The sequence below is a fragment of the Mus musculus genome, chromosome 3 (assembly GCF_000001635.26).
Source record: "Mus musculus strain C57BL/6J chromosome 3, GRCm38.p6 C57BL/6J".
NCBI classification, from domain to species: domain Eukaryota; kingdom Metazoa; phylum Chordata; class Mammalia; order Rodentia; family Muridae; genus Mus; species Mus musculus.
In genome coordinates, this window is record NC_000069.6 from 137349466 (window position 1) to 137370836 (window position 21371).

Sequence of the window (21371 nt, forward strand, 5' to 3'; positions counted from 1 at the left end):
TGGTTCTGACTCATGAGTGCTGGAAGCAAAAGCATGTGCTACCACATACAACAGCCCCCAAAAATGGTTTTAATCTTTCATAAAATATTAAGACTTAGTGGATCTCAGAGGTAGGATAGGTTAGTTATAGAGACTCAGCCATGATGTGACAAGAAGTCTAGTCTTGGTTCTGTGTGTGACAAGCTTGGCCACCACAGTGAACGTATGTTAGCATTGGTTTCTCCATCAGACAATAGAGAAAGGTATATTCTCCACTCATGCTACAAGGCAAGAGAAATCTACTTTTTAAATGCCATATAAACTATAAATTCCCATTGGACTATTTATGCTTATGGTGACTAATATTGAAATCACAGAGTCAATGAACAGAAGGATTTAGAGACTTCAGGATTCTTTCTTAATAATTGGAACTCTGCCATCCCAGCCCTTCTCCTATAGCCACACGCCTTATGCTGTTGTGTGTGTGTGTGTGTGTGTGTGTGTGTTCACATCCCAATGGTCATGTTTTAAAATAATGCTTGAGTTATAAAAATCACACACAAAACACAGAAAACCATTTGTGTCACACATTGGCTTTATTTTTAACTGAAGTGGGAAAAGAAATTTGTTTTTGTGGCAAGAAGTGTGAAATTGCACTCCTAGAGTGTCGAGCAAGTGTGAGGGCACAGACTGTAGCTCCTGGATTCTCTCCCCAGGGTAGAGAGGCCACCAGCTTCACTCCAGGGCTCCCACTCCTCTCTCCAGCTCTGGCACATGGCTCCTGGTTTTGTTTCTCTGCAAATAAATTTTAAAAGATAAGATTAACTTTCTTAAACACACAGAATTACCTAATTAGGATTTATTAATAGCAATCACACTATGGAGATCGGGCTATTTAATGACTAAATTGTGTGACTCAATGAGCTTTTTGTAATTCTTTTGTTTTTTTCAGCTTTGTTTACTTGATCTAATTTTATGTCAGATTCTAAAACTTGTAAAGGTTGCAAAATAAAATAACGATAATAAAAGACAATGATGCCAATCACCTACCCTGCCCCTATCAGGAGGATCAATCCACCACTTAACTGTATATGAATTTTCTGACATGAAGAACAACGTTTCATGATCCCTTTTCCTTTCCCAGGCTCGCAGTGTGAACATAGTAGACAGTTAGTAACTGGCCTTGCTTTAATGTGGAAAACTGTATTTCACTGCACGTCATCAAAGTTACCAAGACACAGGGCATCCCAGATGTGTTCTCATATTTGGGAGCGTGTTTATTTTTATCCTGATGCCTTAATTTGTTTCTCTGCTGCTGCAATAACACATGGTGACTGATGCAACTCAGGAGAGTATGTACTTGGCATATAAGTTAAATTCCATCATTGGGAGAAACCAAGGCAGCAACTTAGAGGCAGGAACTGAGACAGAAACCATGAAGGGGCATTGTTTACTGCATTGACCCCATTCTCAAGTTCAGCTACTTGCCCAGGGATGGCACTGCCCATGGTAGGCAATGCACTTGCCCAGGGACGGCACTGCCCATGGTAGGCAATGCACTTGTCAAGGGATGGCACTGCCCATGGTAGGCAATGCACTTGTACATCAATTGGCAATTAAGAAAACTGGAATTCCCTTTTCTAAGGTTTGTCTGGATATTGAGTTAACAAGAAACAACTGTGACAGTAGGCTAACAGAATCTGTAAGGTCTTTCTTTTTGAGGTGTGCTCTTGGTTGGTTCCATTTACTTGGCAGGCTCCGTAGAGCTGGCCCGCCACCTTAGTTTGCCTGATGTACATTGTGCTGGCCATTCAATCGATGCATCTCCCCAAATCACATCAGAGTAGCCTGCAACTGTGGATTCAGACCTTCTTACAAAGAAAAACAAGAGATCTTGTAATTCTCTGCACCAGCTGTCAGGTCATTCTGATCTAGTACAGATCAAATAAAAGCGCATTCATTAAGTTCTTCACATCCAGCACTTCTGTAGCTAACCTCAGTCTAATCCTGCAAAAGTTGAGACATTGGATCCTTTAGTCATTCTGAAGTTTTACATTTCCATAGGACCAAAAGCCATTTGTGTGGTTGATATGGGTGCTGAGTCTTCTTTGCAGTAAAAGAAAGACCCAGTCCTTCACCTCAAATTCATCTAAGTATTGTTTTAATAAGAAATTGCCTAAAGTACCTTTAAAAGTTTGAACATACTGGGTAACATAACAGAATCCTTTTTTTTTCCTAGTTGAGCCCTGGTTGGTGTCACAACCAGGACTAAGCAGTGTGGAGAAGGCACTGTCCTCTGAGCCAGGAAGTCCTTAGTCTCAGCTGCCAGTGGCTTCAGTTTATCTTGTGTCTGAGGCAAGCAGAGATTTCATGTTCTCCAGGCTGAATCTTCCATGTCTAGAGAGCAAATGAATTAAGGCTAAATGAAGGTATTGCTCCTTCCAGATCTACAGTTTTATGTTCTTACTGTAACCAACAACGTCTGTGCATCTTGCTCCTGGTTACCTTGCCTCTCCTTCACCCTGACACTGCTGGGAATCGCTGTTCTGGAGCAGAGCTCAGCTCCAGAGAGTCTTATCTGGCTGCCTGGTGGAGGTGGCTTGGCATGTGAAAGGCCTCTTCTGTGCTGCCAGGGATGACATAAACAGAACACCCTTCTGTTTTAATGACACCGTTCTTACACATTGGCATCTGGGAAGAGTAGTGACACCATTCTTACACATTAGCATTTGGGAAGAGTTCCTGAGAGAGAAAAGGAGACTAAAAAAAAATTATCTGAAAAACTGACTCAGACAGCGAGAGGGCCTGTGTGAGAGACCTGGGATGGGACAGATGCGGCCAATGGAAGGAGTCCCCAAAAGTTCTGCTGATTGGGAGGAGAGTGCCCAGGCCTGAAGCCACTGGCCAGGCATCACTCAGTTCACTATCCCACATCTCAGCACACACTGGAGAGTTTGTTTTTCGAGCAAAGTGTCATATTCTCCAGCTTTCAGGGAAAGATTTGGTATGAATTCATTATTTATTTGCTTGTACTAGTTTAAGATAATAGGAAAGTAGGCAAGGCCAAAAAAAATATTATTTGAACTACCGAAATTCCCCCTAGGCAGCACGGCTTAAACCCCTGTTTTCTGGCCCTCTCCTTTCAAAAGATTCCCTTCAGCACTGACTCATGAGAGGTTGCTGTTCACTCCCCATCCTTGTCCTTCTTCCCACCATGTAGGCTACTCAAGAAAATTTTCCACTTTTAATAATAACTTACTTACGGAAAACAACGCCACATTCTCTTCGGAGTTGAGTGGGCAGTGGGAATGTGTCTGATAAGTCAAACACAAACTGGCTTCCACATTACGTTAAAATACAAAACGTTAAGGTACAAAATGTTCGAGGACAATTCAGAGGCAGAAATGGCATTAACAGAGAGACTGTGGCTGCAGAGAGAAATGGAGGAACTATGTTATTACAAACCTGAGTTACATGTGCACAAAAATGTCTACTACTGGAAGATGACACCTGATTTGGGGCAGTTGGTTCACTACCCTGATAACACTCAGTAAATTAGGATCAGGTATATGGAGGGCTTAGGAATATCCCCCCAGAAATCAGAAACTAGACATCCTTGACATGAAATGAGAAGCTGTGTCATTTGTCCACAAAGTATTTAATAATTTCAGGGCATATTTTTTTAAAAAAATAAAATATAATAAAACAGAATAGCCTTAAAGAATAAAGGAAAAGAATAATAGGAAAGAGAAGAGGTTTTTCCTGCGTGTCCTTAGTAACCCCAGCACTCATACTTACTCATGCATTATTCTTGAATTGCATGTACCCTGGGGAAACATGGTTTCTTTCCTAAATGTGTGAGCTCTTCCACCCTGTCTGCTCCTCCCATGTCCTGGCTGCCTGTGTACTCTGCCTGTGCACACTGCTGCCTATTATGTGACACCTGTTGCATCTTAGCAGCCAGCATGCGGTGTGCAAAACTGTCATCATGGATTTGATGTTTTGTGCATAGTGCATAATTACAGTATTATTTTGTGCCACTAGCTAGACTTCTTGGTTCAACTTTTTTTTTCTGTTTTTCAAGATGAAGAATATTTATCTTAAATCCTTGCTATAAATAATTACTATCACAAATTCACAGTGTGATTTTATAGGCTTAAGAAATCAGAGAACTTAGAGAATTACTTAAATTACAGAAGACACAAATCATAATATAAGATTAAGTTTTGCTCATTTCCTCTCATCTCCTTCTTACTGGTTGTTGACCATAAACTCCCTGTCCTTGGTGAAATTCTTCAAGACACATTCTTTTTTCTCCTCAGTCTCATAATGGACAGTTCGGTCGAAAACTAAATTTGAAGAATATATGAATTTAAAGTTAGAAAATAGTCAAAAGTAACAATGGAAATTTCAATTCTATAAGTCATGACAGCCTGTGATAAGATTCTACCGCATGATGTCCTTTTAAATTTTCTTTTTTACATTTACCTGCTCACTGTGAGAATGTGGGAGTGTGGCTGCATCCATACTGAATGCATGAACTTGGAGGTCAGAGGACAACTCACAACTACGTGGGTGCAGGGAATTGAACTCAGGGCATCATGCTTGAAAACACACGTCTTTATCCAACTAAGCCACGTTGCCAGCCCCAACACAGAGTCTGTACAGATTCTCTTTCTGTCCCCTGTCCCTGCTCAGGCTCCTCTATGACCATTCCATGGTAGGAGTAGAGTTGGGCTGATGTCGAATGAAATTCACTATCTGAGGTGGCCATTTGAGAAGGAATGTCTTCCCCCATAGGGCCATCTGAGTGGACACTCAGTCACCAGGAGGGGCACCGTTTGCAGGAAGTTACGGAACTTTTAGAAGTTGGAGTCTTTAGAGAGGGATTACATCGCTAGAGGCAGGCTCAGAAGGCTTATAGTCTTACCTTTGTGCAGATAAAATGTGATTGGCCAGCTTCAATGATGTCATGCCAGGGCCACCTGATGCCATGCCTTATTGCTCATTATAGACTCAGACTCTGGAGCCATGCACCAAATACACCCAAAGTTGTTTCTGTTCATAGTTTATCGCAGAAACATATACGAAGTAAGTTAGAAACTCTTCATTTCTTCACTGAGTTGTATGGACAAATAATAGCAAACATACTTTAGCAATCATTAATAAGATGAAAAATCTTATACTGACAAAAGCACAAAAATACATGTACAAATTTCCAATTGCATAAAATTGTAACTGTCAAATCTAAACCCTGCTACACTTGCATGAGTATGAAATCTGTAAGGCAAGAGTAAGAATTGTTACAATGTCAGATAGAGCTCACTTGTATAAAGGTGAGAGGTTGGTCATTCATAAAAACCCATTTCCGAAGAGCTCCCAGGCCATCGTTAGTCCAGCTTCAAGCTAAGATTTTACTTGTTCTATATGTATTCACTTTTTTCCACAAACCATTATGAAGACATCAGAAAAGTCCTGAAAAATGTCGCTAACACAGTGCCACTACTTATTTGGCACCTAGCAACTGTGCTGAGTGGAAAAGAATGAGAATTCATCTGTGAAGCATTCGATTAAAGGAAAGCTAGGGACTACAAATGCGATAAATCAAACAAGGCTTCAGGTGGGACAATCTGAGCTCAGAAGAGAATGTAGATTCTGAGCTTTGAAATTCAACAATTCAAATACAATTTATTAAAATGAAAGTAAACTATCTTATTTGGTAGAGAAGAGTCTTCAAGGTCTAAAGAGTGATTAGCACTTATCTAAGGTTGAATATGTTTAATCAGAAAGCCTTAGGAGATGTTAGAAAAGAAAGCCCCAGAGAAAGCCCCTTGTCAAATATTTGTTACAAAAATAGGTTCTTTTGTCAAGCAAGGCTCCATGATGATCGTCCTAAACAATTTGTGGGTATTCTACTTCTCTACATCGCTAGAATAATATCTAACAATATACTTGTAAGCTTGAATAACAGTATACTTGTAAGCTTGAATCATGCAATTGATTTAGTTTCAATCCATGTTTAAGCTCTTGAATTTTAGCTTCCAATTAAGCCTTGCTTATTTGACTTTAGAAACCTACCATGTAACAACCATCTTGTTCAGGCTTCACCCCTACAGGGAGGCAAATTTCTGCAGGATGTAACTGCTTCCAATTATTTCAGCAAAGGTGTTCATTGTCCTTAATTAGCTGATGAATCTGGTGATGATAATAGAGGCTTACGTCTGCCATCTAAGCAAAGTGAACATCAGTGATGTAGACTGAGGTGGACCACTCAAGATTCTCCCAGGAGTGCTGGTGGAGAGGCTAGGCTGTATCTTCATTCAGGTTTGTTTGCTGTGTTTCTTGGTGATGAAGACAGGAAATCATTACCTTGAACCTTTTCAACTAACTCACAGACCTTTAATTCCTTGTAAATTTTAATTTTCCCCAGAACCTCATCTAAAGCAAGGTAGAACTACTTTAAAAATATTTGCAAAGTGATGAAACATTTATCAAAAGTACTCCAGAGCAAAGCAGTGTGCCTTGTCTCCCAGTGGAGCTCTTCAGTACAAAAGCATAGCAGACTGGAATTTAATAACAATATTGTAGCACTTAAATATCCATTGGAAATCATAAAGAAGTTTTATATATGCAATCTCTACAAACTCCTAAAAGCCAGGCAAAGAGGTACATATTATTTTCAATTCATAATAAACTTTTACATTCTTTTTTAAAGTATTTGTCTTTATGTTTTTAACTATGCATGTGTGTGTTTACCTATGAGTGTAGGAGATTATAGGTGGCAGCAAGCCAATCAGTGTAGGTGTTGGAATCAGAAGTCCAGTCACCTGCAAGATCAAAATTTGCTTTTAACCTTTGTGTTATCTCTCCAGCCCAGGATTTAACAAACCATGGAAATGAGGCTACGGATACCTTAAAAATGATGCTAAATGTGCTATATTAATACAGAGGAAAATAGCACATGTAAGCTAAACTTAAAAGTTGAACCAAGTAATCGTTATATTTTTCTGTGACTTAAAAGTTGAACGTCGAAAGGTAAAAACGAATTAACCTTTAAAAGTTAGTTATGCACACAAGATGTGCACTCAAAGACCTCAAAGACATTTTAAAACTCTTGAGCAATATACCTCCCGAATGCACAAATATGAGCATCATGATTGTAAGATGCAAATATAAATCTTTTTAGTTGGTAACTAACATTCATATCATTATATAACACAGCCCCAAGACATAGTGGACATTTAGTAACTATGTAGAGTGAAAAAACTAAGTATTTCATTGTAGGCTCTAGGAACTGTCTGAACTGGACGGTGGGGGAAAGATTACAGATAGTACAGCTGAGCTTTGTGGGAAGAAAAGCCACTAGAGTTCTAGAGGGGCGTTATTAAAGAAAAAGAGGGAGATGTAACACGTGTACAGCTAAAATTAGAAATAACGATGCCTTAATTAAGAGGCAACAGGGAGTCCAGCTTATCTAATGGGAGCCCATAGGAATTAGGGTAAGTTCAAATTATAAAAAGTAAAGAAAAAAGCCTGCAAAGATCCCTCTAGGATGCAGAAATTCATGCTTTAAAATCTAATTATCTCTGTCTTGACAGTGACTTGTGGTAGCCAGGTTCAGTACACACCCACTGCTCTTTGTCTGGTGGTATTCTTAACTCTGAGCAAGGGAACTAAGTTGTATAACTAGCAAAATATAGGAACAGTTCATAGTAATGAGCTGTTTTCTACCTTGGTTTCTCCTTGGTTTCTTTGGTTGTCTTATCTGGGGGAAGAGTCAAAGAACTTCAATGGAGAAATCTCTGAGCTCTCCCTCCAAGACCAGCACTGACTTAATCAGCCCTGAGGCTGGCCTGAATCCTTTTCTTCTAAGTGACTTCAAATCCTTCCTACCTGGCCAGTCCCAGCCAACACCCCACAGGTGTCAGAGAGTGATAAAAACAAAGCCAGCATTGTTCTAAGCGATTGTCACACTGCTGCTATAAAGACAAATAATAAATTGTTGGTTTTTAAAAAAAATATATGTTTAGGGATAATTTACAGAGCAATATAAGCTACTTAATACAACTGCTGCCAATGAAAATTGACATTGTAGTTCACTTTTCAAGAAAATTCATTTAGATGCTATGAAATATTATTCCACATCCTGCTTCTCCTCCTCCTGGAATTCAATTTACACATTTACCAATGTTAGTTTTTCGTTGATAACTTTTCTCTTGCCTAAAATTCAAAGAGTGGAAATGAAATTTGCACGGTTGTAAGAATCGAAGCTCGGTTGAAGACGTAACCATGGTTACTTCCTAGTTTTTATATAACACATCTGTCTTAGTTAGGGTTTTACTGCTGTGAACAGACACTATGACCAAGGCAACTCTTATAAGGACAACATTTAATTGGGGTTGTCTTATAGGTTCAGAGGTTCAGTCCATTATCATCATGGTGCAGAAGGAGCTGAGAGTTCTACATCTTCATCTAAAGGCTGCTAGAAGAATACTGACTTCCACACAGCTAGGCTGAGGGGTCTTAAAGCCCACGCCCACAGTGACACACCTACTCCAACATGGCCACACTTCCTAATAATGCCATTCCCTAGGCCAAGCATATACAAATTATTACAATTTTATCAAAAATTAAAAATAAAATATCATGCTGGGCGTGGTGGCATATGCCTTTAATCCCAGCACTCGGGAGGCAGAGGCAGGCAGATTTCTGAGTTTGAGGCCAGCCTGGTCCACAAAGTGGGTTCCAGGACAGCCAGGGCTATACAGAGAAACCCTGTCTTGAAAAACCAAAAAAAAAAAAAAAAAAAAAAAATCATATGACTCCATCTTTATTCCTAAACATGGATTTGTGGGGGAGGTAGCATTTACTGTTGTTCTTTTTTTTTTTTTTTTTTTTCCATTTTTTATTAGGTATTTAGCTCATTTACATTTCCAATGCTATACCAAAAGACCCCCTTACGCACCCACCCCCACTCCCCTACCCACCCACTCCCCCCCCTTGGCCCTGGCGTTCCCCTGTACCGGGGCACACAAAGTCTGCGTGTCCAATGGGCCTCTCTTTCCAGTGATGGCCGACTAGGCCATCTTTTGATACATATGCAGCTAGAGTCAAGAGCTCAGGGGTACTGGTTAGTTCATAATGTTGTTCCACCTATAGGGTTGAAGATCCCTTTAGCTCCTTGGGTACTTTCTCTAGCTCCTCCATTGGGAGCCCTGTGATCCATCCATTAGCTGACTGTGAGCATCCACTTCTGTGTTTGCTAGGCCCCGGCATAGTCTCACAAGAGACAGCTACATCTGGGTCCTTTCAGTAAAATCTTGCTAGTGTATGCAATGGTGTCAGCATTTGGAAGCTGATTATGGGGTAGATCCCTAGATATGGCAGTCTCTACATGGTCCATCCTTTCATCTCAGCTCCATACTTTGTTTCTGTAACTCCTTCCATGGGTGTTTTGTTCCCACTTCTAAGGAGGGGCATAGTGTCCACACTTCAGTCTTCATTTTTCTTGAGTTTCATGTGTTTAGGAAATTGTATCTTATATCGTGGGTATCCTAGGTTTTGGGCTAGTATCCACTTATCAGTGAGTACATATTGTGTGAGTTCCTTTGTGATTGTGTTACCTCACTCAGGATGATGCTCTCCAGGTCCATCCATTTGGCTAGGAATTTCATAAATTCATTCTTTTTAATAGCTGAGTAGTACTCCATTGTGTAGATGTACCACATTTTCTGTATCCATTCCTCTGTTGAGGGGCATCTGGGTTCTTTCCAGTTTCTGGCTATTATAAATAAGGCTGCTATGAACATAGTGGAGCATGTGTCCTTCTTACCAGTTGGGGCTTCTTCTGGATATATGCCCAGGAGAGGTATTGCTGGATCCTCCGGTAGTACTATGTCCAATTTTCTGAGGAACCGCCAGACTGATTTCCAGAGTGGTTGTACAAGCCTGCAATCCCACCAACAATGGAGGAGTGTTCCTCTTTCTCCACATCCTCGCCAGCATCTGCTGTCACCTGAATTTTTGATCTTAGCCATTCTGACTGGTGTGAGGTGGAATCTCAGGGTTGTTTTGATTTGCATTTCCCTGATGATTAAGGATGTTGAACATTTTTTCAGGTGCTTCTCTGCCATTCGGTATTCCTCAGGTGAGAATTCTTTGTTCAGTTCTGAGCCCCATTTTTTAAGGGGGTTATTTGATTTTCTGAGGTCCACCTTCTTGAGTTCTTTATATATGTTGGATATTAGTCCCCTATCTGATTTAGGATAGGTAAAGATCCTTTCCCAGTCTGTTGGTGGTCTTTTTGTCTTATAGACAGTGTCTTTTGCCTTGCAGAAACTTTGGAGTTTCATTAGGTCCCATTTGTCAATTCTCGATCTTACAGCACAAGCCATTGCTGTTCTGTTCAGGAATTTTTCCCCTGTGCCCATATCTTCAAGGCTTTTCCCCACTTTCTCCTCTATAAGTTTCAGTGTCTCTGGTTTTATGTGAAGTTCCTTGATCCACTTAGATTTGACCTTAGTACAAGGAGATAAGTATGGATCGATTCGCATTCTTCTACATGATAACAACCAGTTGTGCCAGCACCAATTGTTGAAAATGCTGTCTTTCTTCCACTGGATGGTTTTGGCTCCCTTGTCGAAGATCAAGTGACCATAGGTGTGTGGGTTCATTTCTGGGTCTTCAATTCTATTCCATTGGTCCACTTGTCTGTCTCTATACCAGTACCATGCAGTTTTTATCACAATTGCTCTGTAGTAAAGCTTTAGGTCAGGCATGGTGATTCCACCAGAGGTTCTTTTATCCTTGAGAAGAGTTTTTGCTATCCTCGGTTTTTTGTTATTCCAGATGAATTTGCAAATTGCTCCTTCTAGTTCGTTGAAGAATTGAGTTGGAATTTTACTGTTGTTCTTAATTCTTATGCCATTCTGCCATTTTTTAGTTTTCCTCTTACATTTTGGTTTTAATTTCATACTTATCCCTTCTAAGCTTTATCCTACAAATAAACAATGATTTCTCGAACTCTCTTATTTTAATCTTGTCTCTTTCCTTATTTAATATATTTTAAAATGTCATTTAATTTACTGCTCTTTCAAAGTTGGATTTCAATTATTCTTTCAAATGAAAAGATCAGATTTCTTAGATAACTAGTGTCATAAAGTGTCTCCCCTGAGCATCTCGAAGTTCCTTAGCCTGGAGGGATAAGGTCATTGTCCAGTTGGCTACCTGAAAAGTAGGGGCCCAAGTGTAGGGTGAATTCCAGGTCAAGTCAAGAGTCGGGGGGTCAAGGGGCTGCTCCTCCCCTGTTTCCTTGGATGAAGCAGTTTAGTGGTTTGTAGTTTAATATGTTTTGTTGCTACCTATGACATATGAAATGAGAAATCAAGTCTTACTCAAGTCTGTCTAGATTGTTATGGGCCTTTTAGCTCTGTTTTATGTAAAATATCGCCTCTGCCTTGATATTTGAGACATGAAATTATTGCCAGTCACCAGTTCCACTCTTATTTTCTACTTGTTATCAGTCCTTCAAATAATACTGATCTTTGGGATCATGTGCAGTTAAATTGTAGAGGAAGCAGACATAATCCCTACTAGAATAAGAGAAATGAACAAAGGCATTGATTTTCCTTTAGCTGTGGAAGGTGAGACTTGATGCAATACAACATCCATGCCTGATTGACAACCTTAAAGTACTTTGTCAGGAACACCATTTCTAATGCGTACGAAATGGTACAGCCTATGTCACTAGATGCTCTAAATAGTCATAGACTTAAATAATATCGATCTGTATTTCCACATGCTTCTGGTTTCCCAAGGCAGATCAATGTGGTTGATGTTCATATGTCTTTACTATGTTTTCTGATTTCTCTTTTAAAGTTGAGAAAGCCGGAACCAAATTGAAGGTATAATAACTAAAAGTGACTATCAAAAATGCAAAGGTTGCAATTCAGTCATGTGTCTATAATTCAAGAATTTGTGAGGCAAAGACAGGAGGAAAGTGGTTTTGAAACTGGCATGGTTCTACAACAAATTCAAGATTAGCCTGAGCTACATAATGAGATTCTATCACAAAAAAATAAAATAATAGATAAAAATTCTGCCTGCTCTTTAGTGAAATAGTTCAGTAATAAAACACTTGCTCCCTGCATACGTACATGTGTACACACATGCATACACACACAAACACACCAACTCTAATAGCTTTCATATTATTAATTTTTATGGTTGCTTCTATTAAGATCTTTAATACTTATATATACGTATTACAGCATTATATATTTTAAAGTGAACTGATTAAAAAAAATTCAAAGGTTGCAATTCAGTCATGTGTCTATAATTCAAGAATTTGTGAGGCAAAATTTGTAACCCATAGTTTTAAGAGCTCAAATTTTCATAGACTGCTGCAGGCAGATGGGGCATTTCTTCTTGCTAGCTCCAGGTCCCTCACTAAAGCCTGTGACAGCAGACTAGGTATTCAGTGACACACTGATAATTAGTAAACAACTCCTCTGAATATAGCAAATTCATTTTCCTCAACCTCTATTACAGAAGGATATGAAGAGCATGTCTGCAGATAGTACAGACTCGCTGGAATCATGAAAACTGCTATGAACCCGTGGGATGATCCAGAAGTTATTTCTTGACTTTAAAATGACTTAGCCATAAATCCAAGCTTGTACTCTGTTCCACTCTATGAGGGTCACAGAGGAGCTGAGTTTTCTTTCGAAATAGTAATAAGTATATAAACAATGATGTGAACATAGACATAAATCCAGCAACGTCCTCTTAGTCTTTCACGTGATCATTGTAAATTGAATGAATTCTTTATTCTTCAGTTTTAGCAGGTGCCACTTCACTTTAAACGGTAGAAAAATTGCAATATTGTACATACTCAGTCCAATTCAAACGAAACTTACTATTATTGGGCATTTAATAAAGATTAAGAACCTAATGACAAATAACTCCACTAGCAGACAAAGATACAGAAATGTCTGTTAAAGCCATTAAGATTGCCTGAAAAAATGATATTTCTCACATTTCTTCATAAGTCTAAAGTCCTAAAATTTTTAATTATATTAAACATATTTCAGAGGTGACATATTGATAACAATGTAAGATTCTATCTATTGATTTTTCTCCTATGTATATCTCTGTTACTATGCCAAGAAAGTAAATTTAATTGTTATAAAATAAATTAGTCTTAAAAATTAACAAAAATCAATGAGTAAATATTCCCTGGAATACCCACCTGGCCTTAATTAAGATCTGGAAAACATTACGAAATACTTTGCCCAGTGCTGGAGATCCCCAGATTGGGGTGTAGCTTGCAGCTGTACCAAAGCGTTCGAGTCTATTTCCTCTGATGACTTTCTAATCTATAAGGAACTCACACAATATGTACTCACTGATAAGTGGATATTAGCCCAAAACTTAGGATACCCAAGATATAAGATACAATTTGCCAAATGCATGAAACTCTAGAAGAATGAAGACCAAAGTGTGGACACTGTTCCCCTTCTTAGAATTGGGAACAAAACACCCATGGAAGGAGTTACAGAGACAAAGTTTGGAGCTGTGACAAAAGGATGGACCATCTAGAGACTGCCATATCTAGGGATCCACCCCATAATCAGCTTCCAAACGCTGACACCATTGCATACACTAGCAAGATTTTATTGAAAGGACCCAGATATAGCTCTCTCTTGAGAGACTATGCTGGGGCCTAGCAATCATAGAAGTGGATGCTCACAGTCAGCTATTGGATGGATCACAGGGCTCCCAATGGAGGAGCTAGAGAAAGTATCCAAGGAGCTAAAGGGACCTGCAACCCTATAGGTGGAACAACATTATGAACTAACCAGTACCCTGGAGCTCTTGACTCTAGCTGCATATGTATCAAAAGATGGCCTAGTTGGCCATCACTGGAAAAAGAGGCCCATTGAACACACAAACTTTATATGCCCCAGTACAGGGGAACGCCAGGGCCAAAAAAATGGGAATGGGTGGGTAGGGAAGTGGGGGGGAGGGTATGGGGGACTTTTGGGATAGCATTGGAAATGTAATTGAGGAAAATACGTAATATATATATATATATATATATTTCACAGCCAAGAGCATGAAGAAAAGGTAGAGACGATTTGTAGTCAGCCTCTGCCTCACAAGCACATATTTACAACACAGCAAACATATGGCTCTGGGTTTGATGGATGATAGTTAATTGAGTAAGAAACAGATTTCAGGTAACCTTGATGTTACCTATATTTCTTCATTACTTAATACAACACCACAATGTGACTGAAAATGTACTCTGAGCCCTTGGGAAATGTCAGAAAGTGTGACAGAGGATGGGAAATATTCTCACACGTATCTTTATTTTCAGCTTTCTGCATCCATCAAATCTTGCTCGTCTCTTGGTTCTTTAGGGCATGTCCTTTAACTTTGTTTTTAGCAGAAGCCAAAACGTGTTTCTCCTTTTCTTTATCCCAGCAGAAATAAAACCATGCAACTAAGCTCCTAGTGAATATTGTAGATGCCAGTGAAGGCAGGGAGGGGGCCACCAGAGAGGCCCAAAGGGAAGGGCACATTTCACTTATTTCTGCTACTGTGTTATCATACTCCTCCATCTCAACCTTGGTCATTTCTTTTCTCCTTCATCCTCAGGGATTAAAAAGCAGCATCTGGTTTTCAGCAAATCCAGTTTTCTAGTTCTTTCTTTCACGTCTGGTCCTGGTCATCAATTTAAATGTGCCAGGTCATCCATTCTAAGGGCGAGTCTGACTATGCATTCCCTAGTAAATACCATTTCTAGCCCAGTCTTTGCCTTGGAATTTAGAGAGGAATCTTGGAGTGCTTAATTTTCCTAGAGAAAACCGTAAGGCGATATCATAGAATGAGTTCCCATGTATAAGTAATGAAGTGTGTTCATATCAATTACAAAGAACAGTATGCATTTCCCTTCCTGTTCTCCTGGCCGGTGAATGAAGGCTCCCAGTCCTGTATCCTCTGCAGGATGTCAGGGTGTAAGCTTCCCTGCCCAGAGCTGAGAACTTATCCTGGAAATGTGTCTATTGCCTACTGCTATGTTTAAAACAACAAAACAACAACCAAAATCTGTTGCATCTATACCACAAGATGTAGAGTTATTTTTAAATATGTGAGGTATAATTGACCCACAAGTGACAACTTCAATGCCTTCATAAGGGAATACTTTTAAAATATTTATTTTTTTAAAACAATATAACATTACGAAGCTAACCTCTAAAATAAAAAAACGCAGAAGAAACACAATTTTATCTCTGTTCTCAGATTAGCACCCACTGTAGAACTGAGCACGAGCTACCAGACCAGTTTTCCCTCAGCATTTTGGGGACACTTTGTGAGAACATGTGCATAGAGAGAAACAGGATTCTATGCTGACACTCGGAGCTCCTCTACACCACAGCTAAAGGACCGTTGCTCCCTGCACACAGATATTTGCTTACTTATTTTTAACTATACAGTACCAGTCATGAGTGCTGAAAGTGATTCTCTACTTGAAACAGAGGACTAAAACAAAAAGATAAAATTTCTCACTCAGTCTTATGATGCTATTAAAAGCCACTTTAGACATGCTATCTGGTGACATGGGTAACAGCTCTCTCAACTTTGGGAAGAGAAATACCCCATTTACAAACAAAATATCCTCTGAACAAGGAAAGAGAAATAAAACACTACAAATTGGTTAGCAAGTTTAAGTATCATTGAATTAATGGAACTCACTGATATATAAAAATAGCATACTTCAGTCATTGAATTCACATAAAGACACTACATACTGTGAGAATCAACCCATAGGACCCTGGTTGAAACTTTGGGTCACAATAGTCATATGCTCACTTTGGGAAAATTATCCATCAAATTCTGACAGAAATTATACATAGTAACTCTCTCTCTCTCTCACCATTTGAGGCCAGCTCTCAAGTTTACTTTCTTCTTCTTTGTGTTGTTTCTTTCCAATTACTTTAATCACAGTTTCTGGAAACAAATGTTATCAGTATACCAGTAAAAGGGAACAATAAAAATAACGCAAAATTATCAAAATCACCAAAGAGAAGACCTGATTAGAAGAATGTGATTATAATTTTGAAAGTAGTTAAGTTTTCCTCCAAAAAGCTTTATTAACTTGAATCTGCTGGTGGAGTTGAAGATTTTGTCTATCTAAATGTATCACAGCAATATTACCAAGTAGTGAAAATCTATATGTCCTTGCAGTAAAACTCTAAGTTCCCTTCATGCCGTTGATGTTTCTAACAGGCTTAAACCCAAGTCTAACAAGCTCATTGCCTTTCTCATTTATCTTTTATATGTAGTCTATGATGTTTGTTTGCATAAGACTGAAAACTGACATTGTATAAGTCTGCCTTTCATCACTACAACAAAATAACAGAGGCAACAAACTTCATAAACAGAAAAGGTTTTTTTACTCCACTTTCAAGACTCAAGGGCGTGGAACTGCACCTGCTTGGGTTTTGCCTGTATTATATGCTGGTGCACTGTAAAACACTAGCCAGTAGAGTGTGTTTACATCTGAGACCAGAAGCAGAGCGACAGAGGTCAGCTTTTATAGCCGACTCTCTTATATAAGCCATCCCGGAATTCCCATGAGAACTGCCTTCCTTCTGCGTGCACCTGTCCAGTGGCCCAAGGGCCTTCCCAGAGGCCCACTTAAAGAGTCCATCATTTCCTGACAGCATCATTCAAAAAACACACCTTTAACATCTGAGCCTTCTGAAGCACATCAGCATCAAATTCAACAGACATTTAAAATGTCAAGCTACTTGTATAAGACCACATAGCTGGTGAGTGACAGAGCCTGGGCTCAAAACTAGCTGAGTTACTCCCAATATTAGGCACACCCCATGCTTTCTTTTTCTAATAAAGTATTTTAATTATCTTCAGTTTATAAAGGACACTATATACACATACATGTGAATATATACTTACAAACACACACACACACGTGTGTGTGTGTGTGTGTGTGTATGTATGTATGCATGTATGTATGTATGTATATGAATTGTGGGCTAAGAAACTCAGTTTTGGCCTCAGTGGGTATGCTATCATGGTGCAGTGATGCTGCAACTGGTGAATGAACAAAGACATCAGTAGCTGAAATAGTCACCTGTAACACACATCTGTCCCAGAACTATTCATAATTGTGTTAGAGAGTCAGAAATGAATATAGCAGAGTGTGTACCAAGCACATGGAATTTGTAAAAAGGAAGATATTTCATCATCTTATGCCTGAGGCTGGAGATCATTTTGCTCAGTAAAGTATTCTAGACGACCTAAATACATGCTGCACCCCCCACTTTTGTGTAAAATAATCTTATGGAAAGAAGGCAAGGGATGCAAGGAGGATGTGGAGGCTGGAGATTGAGGAGATGTGGCTGTGATGGCTGACTAATGATGGCTGACAAGCACAGGATCTCAATTAGACTAGAGATTACAAGTGAGAATTTCCAGAGATGGATACTGAAAAATATGTATTTACATACGTTAATATCACTGAGTAAATTTTAAAGGGCCAACCACATAATAAAAAAAACTATTTGAGGGTGTATGTGTGTGTGTGCGTGTGGGTGTGTGTGTGCTCGTTAGCCTTATTGAGCTATATTCCACATTCTACTTAGCAATAACTGTAACATCACCTTTGTACCCTATAAATATATTCAACTATAAATTACCTTTGTACTTAGGGAGAGAAAATATAATCTTTAATTTTTCAAAAAATGGGGAAAAAACCCTCCCTTCTTCAACTTTACTATTTTCTTACCAAACATATCGTTTTGACTACTAAAACCGCATGGTGAGTCACAAGATTGCCAACTCAGCAAAAAAAAGTCTGCATTTCACATGTGAAAGTCACTGTTCACACTAGGGTGATCTGAGAGTCAGGAGTCTCTAGTGGGACTTGTGTTTCTGGAGAAACTTTTGGGAAAGTGAATGGACCCAGAAACTGAATGTGAGTTAGGCAGAGAGTTTGCAGTTGGCAGGTCAACAAGGTAGGCGCAAGGCAGCCCTCCCACAAAACAGGCAGACACACAACTAATCCGAGAGATGACCCAGGAGTCCGGCCTGTGACATTTGACAGAACTTAGAATATGCTGAGTTTCATTGCCTTGCTATGGAGCAGATGTCAGCCCAGTTCTGTAGAGCCTGCTCCTGCTCCTCTCTAGACTCAGAACTGCTTCAGGGAAAGGATCCTAGCACAGAGGTCTGGAAGTCCTAGAGCATGCAGCGGTTGTTTCTTGTCTCTCTCACTTTTAGCCCTATGAATATTAAACATAACCAGTGTGTGCCTAAGGGGTGTAGATGCTCATCAATCAAACTCAGTGCATGATATAAAAAGTCTTGTAACAAATTCCCAAGTCTAAATATACCTCATTATTAAACATGATCTTCAAAGAATCACATTAGCAAATGGAAAGTTGCTGGCATCGCCCTTAGTATTGAATGGGATCCTGATGGGTGGAGAGAATTGGCCCTGTAACAGCCTCTGGCCCCTCAAACCTCTCTGCTTGTCAGCCAGAAAACCTCAGATCCTCAGGTCCATTTGCAGATAATGTCTTGTGTTTAACAAACTCACCAATGCAGGCCTGAGTCCTGTTCTCCCCAGAGGGGCCAGGTGGCTGAGACACCTGTCACTGCCTGCAGCCAGCCAGGCTTGGCACTCCATCCCCACTGCACAGATGGCTGGAGACCCAAGGAGATGGCTCTCTCAGGTGCAGAATTTCTCCACTTATCGAAGTATTTACCAGAGAGGGATGAGATTTCCCTGTTAGTTCTCTTCCCAGACCACTAATTCCACATAAGAATTATCTAAGCCCTCTTACGACTTCTGTTCCTTCAGGAGTATTTTTAGCTTTAATTGAGAATGAACTGTACATCAAAAGCCTGGTTTTCAAGTTTTCAATAGCTTTGAAGCTTCATTTAAAATGGGATTTTCCTGTCTTTATTTCCCAAAGATTTAAGTTTGTCAGACACAATTGAGAGCGCATTCCACGTCCCAGGTCCCGATACAGCCCCAACTTTGTTACTTTTGATCTCCCCTTTCATTTGCATATAAAATACACATTTCCATATTATGCCTAATAATCCAATTTCTCTCAAAAATCTCCTCCTCACAACGCTATTGGTTATTGTAGGTACATTGTGCTACTTAGATTACGTACAGCCATGTCTGTGCACTAATTTTTATACAGAGCCAATTTATGTGGCAGAACTTTGACTTTCTCCAGATACAACTCATATTTTTGGTTTTCTTAGCACTTGTTGCAATAGATGCTAATAAATGTTTATCAAGTTAAATGGCTCTTTAGATAGTATTTATTTCTTCTGAGAAATAAAATGTAAACACACGTTTGACCATGTCCTTGTACATTAAGGTTTTTTTTTTTAATAAAATTACTTGCATCTAATGTCATTGGCAGTGAATCCGTGATATGTCTTATGTCAAAAGACAAGGGCTGCTATTACTTTTAGAAGGACTGCAATCAAACTGATCGCCTGTGACTATACACCTCAGAAAGCTTATTTTCCTTCAAGAGTTTAAACCTTTCCTCTGAAACATTTTGCTCCTAGAAAAAGATAGTGAATACTTTCTCAGACACAGTGGAGAAAATAAGTACACATAAATATCACTGTGGAGCTGGGAGCAAAGACAGAGATCCTCTTGTTGTGTAACAGACTTTTCATGCATAGACACAACACACACACACACACACACACACAGAGAGAGAGAGAGGGAGAGAGAGAGAGAGAAACATCTATACATTTCAGAAAGAAACCTATCACAGAACAAAGTCCAACTACTATGAATTTTTACTAAGTTATTAGCAAAAATACTCATGAGGGGTTGCTTATAGGAACAAGGATGACTGACAACAACAACCAAAAAGGAAAGAAAGACAGGAAGAGAAGCTCACCCCAGCATGTTGATGGTTGGCAGAAGTTGTAGCAGCTCCATGGTCAGAGAATCCCCTCCCTGCAGCTGGGCTGCTCAGAGGCCTCACCCAGCACTTCACTGGTGCCTCCTCGAAAGCTGGGGAGGGGTCTTCGGGAATCTTCAGCCACTTTCCCAGACTCATGACTTTTTGTTTCTCTCAAGCCCACGATCCTGTAGAAATTCAGAGGAAATTGCTATACAAAAACTTATTATCATATAACAAAGATTGCAGAAATGCTAACACAATGAATTTTCTACCAGCTGAAAACAGCCTTTAACAAGTCATTTTCTTAGCAAAGCTCTGCTACCTTAGGATACAGAAGGGATTCTATCCTGAATGCTGGACAGAGAATCACCTAAGATGCTTCTTGCACATGCAGCTTTTCTTTTTCTCTTTCTCTTTCTTTTTCTTTTTCCTTTTTTCTTTTTCTTTTTTTCTTTTTCTTTTTCACTGGACAAATATTCTACAAAGGACTTTAAAAAGGAATTGCCCTTATAGGCAATACTGTTTCTCAATAAACTAACAAATCCTTATTGTTTTTTTCACCAGCAGCATTTGCAGAACACAACCATGTAACCCACAAAGCGTCTTGTGTTATTTGCTGTACACTGCTGTTATGGTCCCTACCAGAGTAAACGGTACTTGAGGTTGAAGCCATAAGGAATACAGCAGAGCCTTTTACTGTTATCAGATCATGATTTTCATACAAGCAGTCACCCTGTTTGTTGGGTGAGGAAGGGAAAGAGAGAAGAAATACCTCTGGAGATGGTGGTGGCACTCAGTAATTAAAATTGTTCCCACTGGAAAAGTCTACATACAGGGTTCAATCATAGCTATGTACTTGTAAGTTAAATAACAGTCTTTAAGTGGCACTGTATACTTACTTGTCTTTGACTAATTTACCCACTTCAAATTAAACTTAGAAATTAGTGTTAAGTGATGAAATGAAATACTAAGTGACAGATAGCTAGAACAACAAGGTTGAGACAGGGGATAGCCTACCCATGTGTGTTCCAGCTCTCTGCTGAATATGGAGGATGGGGGACAGGGGTGTGGAAAGGCCAAAGAGAAGGCGTGAGATCTACTTCCAGAGAGGAAGACCTTTCGACTTGATTTCCATAAAGCCTGTGAAAACGCAGCTCTCTTTTCTGTATGTGCTAAACACATCTCCCTGAGCTGATGCATCAAGCAAGTTCCATTTACCGTGTCTATAAACAAAGTCAGTGCTGGGAACTAACACTTCTGAGCACCTCAGGGCTAAGAAATGAACAGTGAATGCATCTACCTCAGGACACCCGAAACTCTGCGCTTCCCTGGACACACCAAAGATTGCTTTGACACAGAGTCAAAGAAAGTTTCAAATACAAAGGAAATCTGAGGTTCCATATTGATACACATTTACTG

At 39.5% G+C, this 21371-nt stretch overlaps 1 protein-coding gene and 1 long non-coding RNA gene across 17 annotated transcripts in view; one reads left to right on the forward strand and one right to left on the reverse strand.

Moving 5' to 3' along the window:
* Positions 1–21371, forward strand: part of Emcn (endomucin) — a 90008-nt gene that overhangs the window by 8404 nt on the left and 60233 nt on the right. The gene's annotated exons all lie outside the window — the stretch shown is intronic.
* Gm38650 lies at positions 563–20155 on the reverse strand. 14 transcript variants are annotated; one of them, XR_003954564.1, is made up of 5 exons: positions 19947–20155; positions 3243–6806; positions 2485–2670; positions 2165–2376; positions 563–774 (listed from the first exon to the last, which is right to left on the reverse strand). It is a non-coding gene; the product is annotated as a predicted gene, 38650 (long non-coding RNA). The 14 variants fall into 14 exon arrangements; XR_001784003.2 differs by lacking the exon at positions 2485–2670; XR_001783997.2 differs by having other exon boundaries at positions 2185–2670.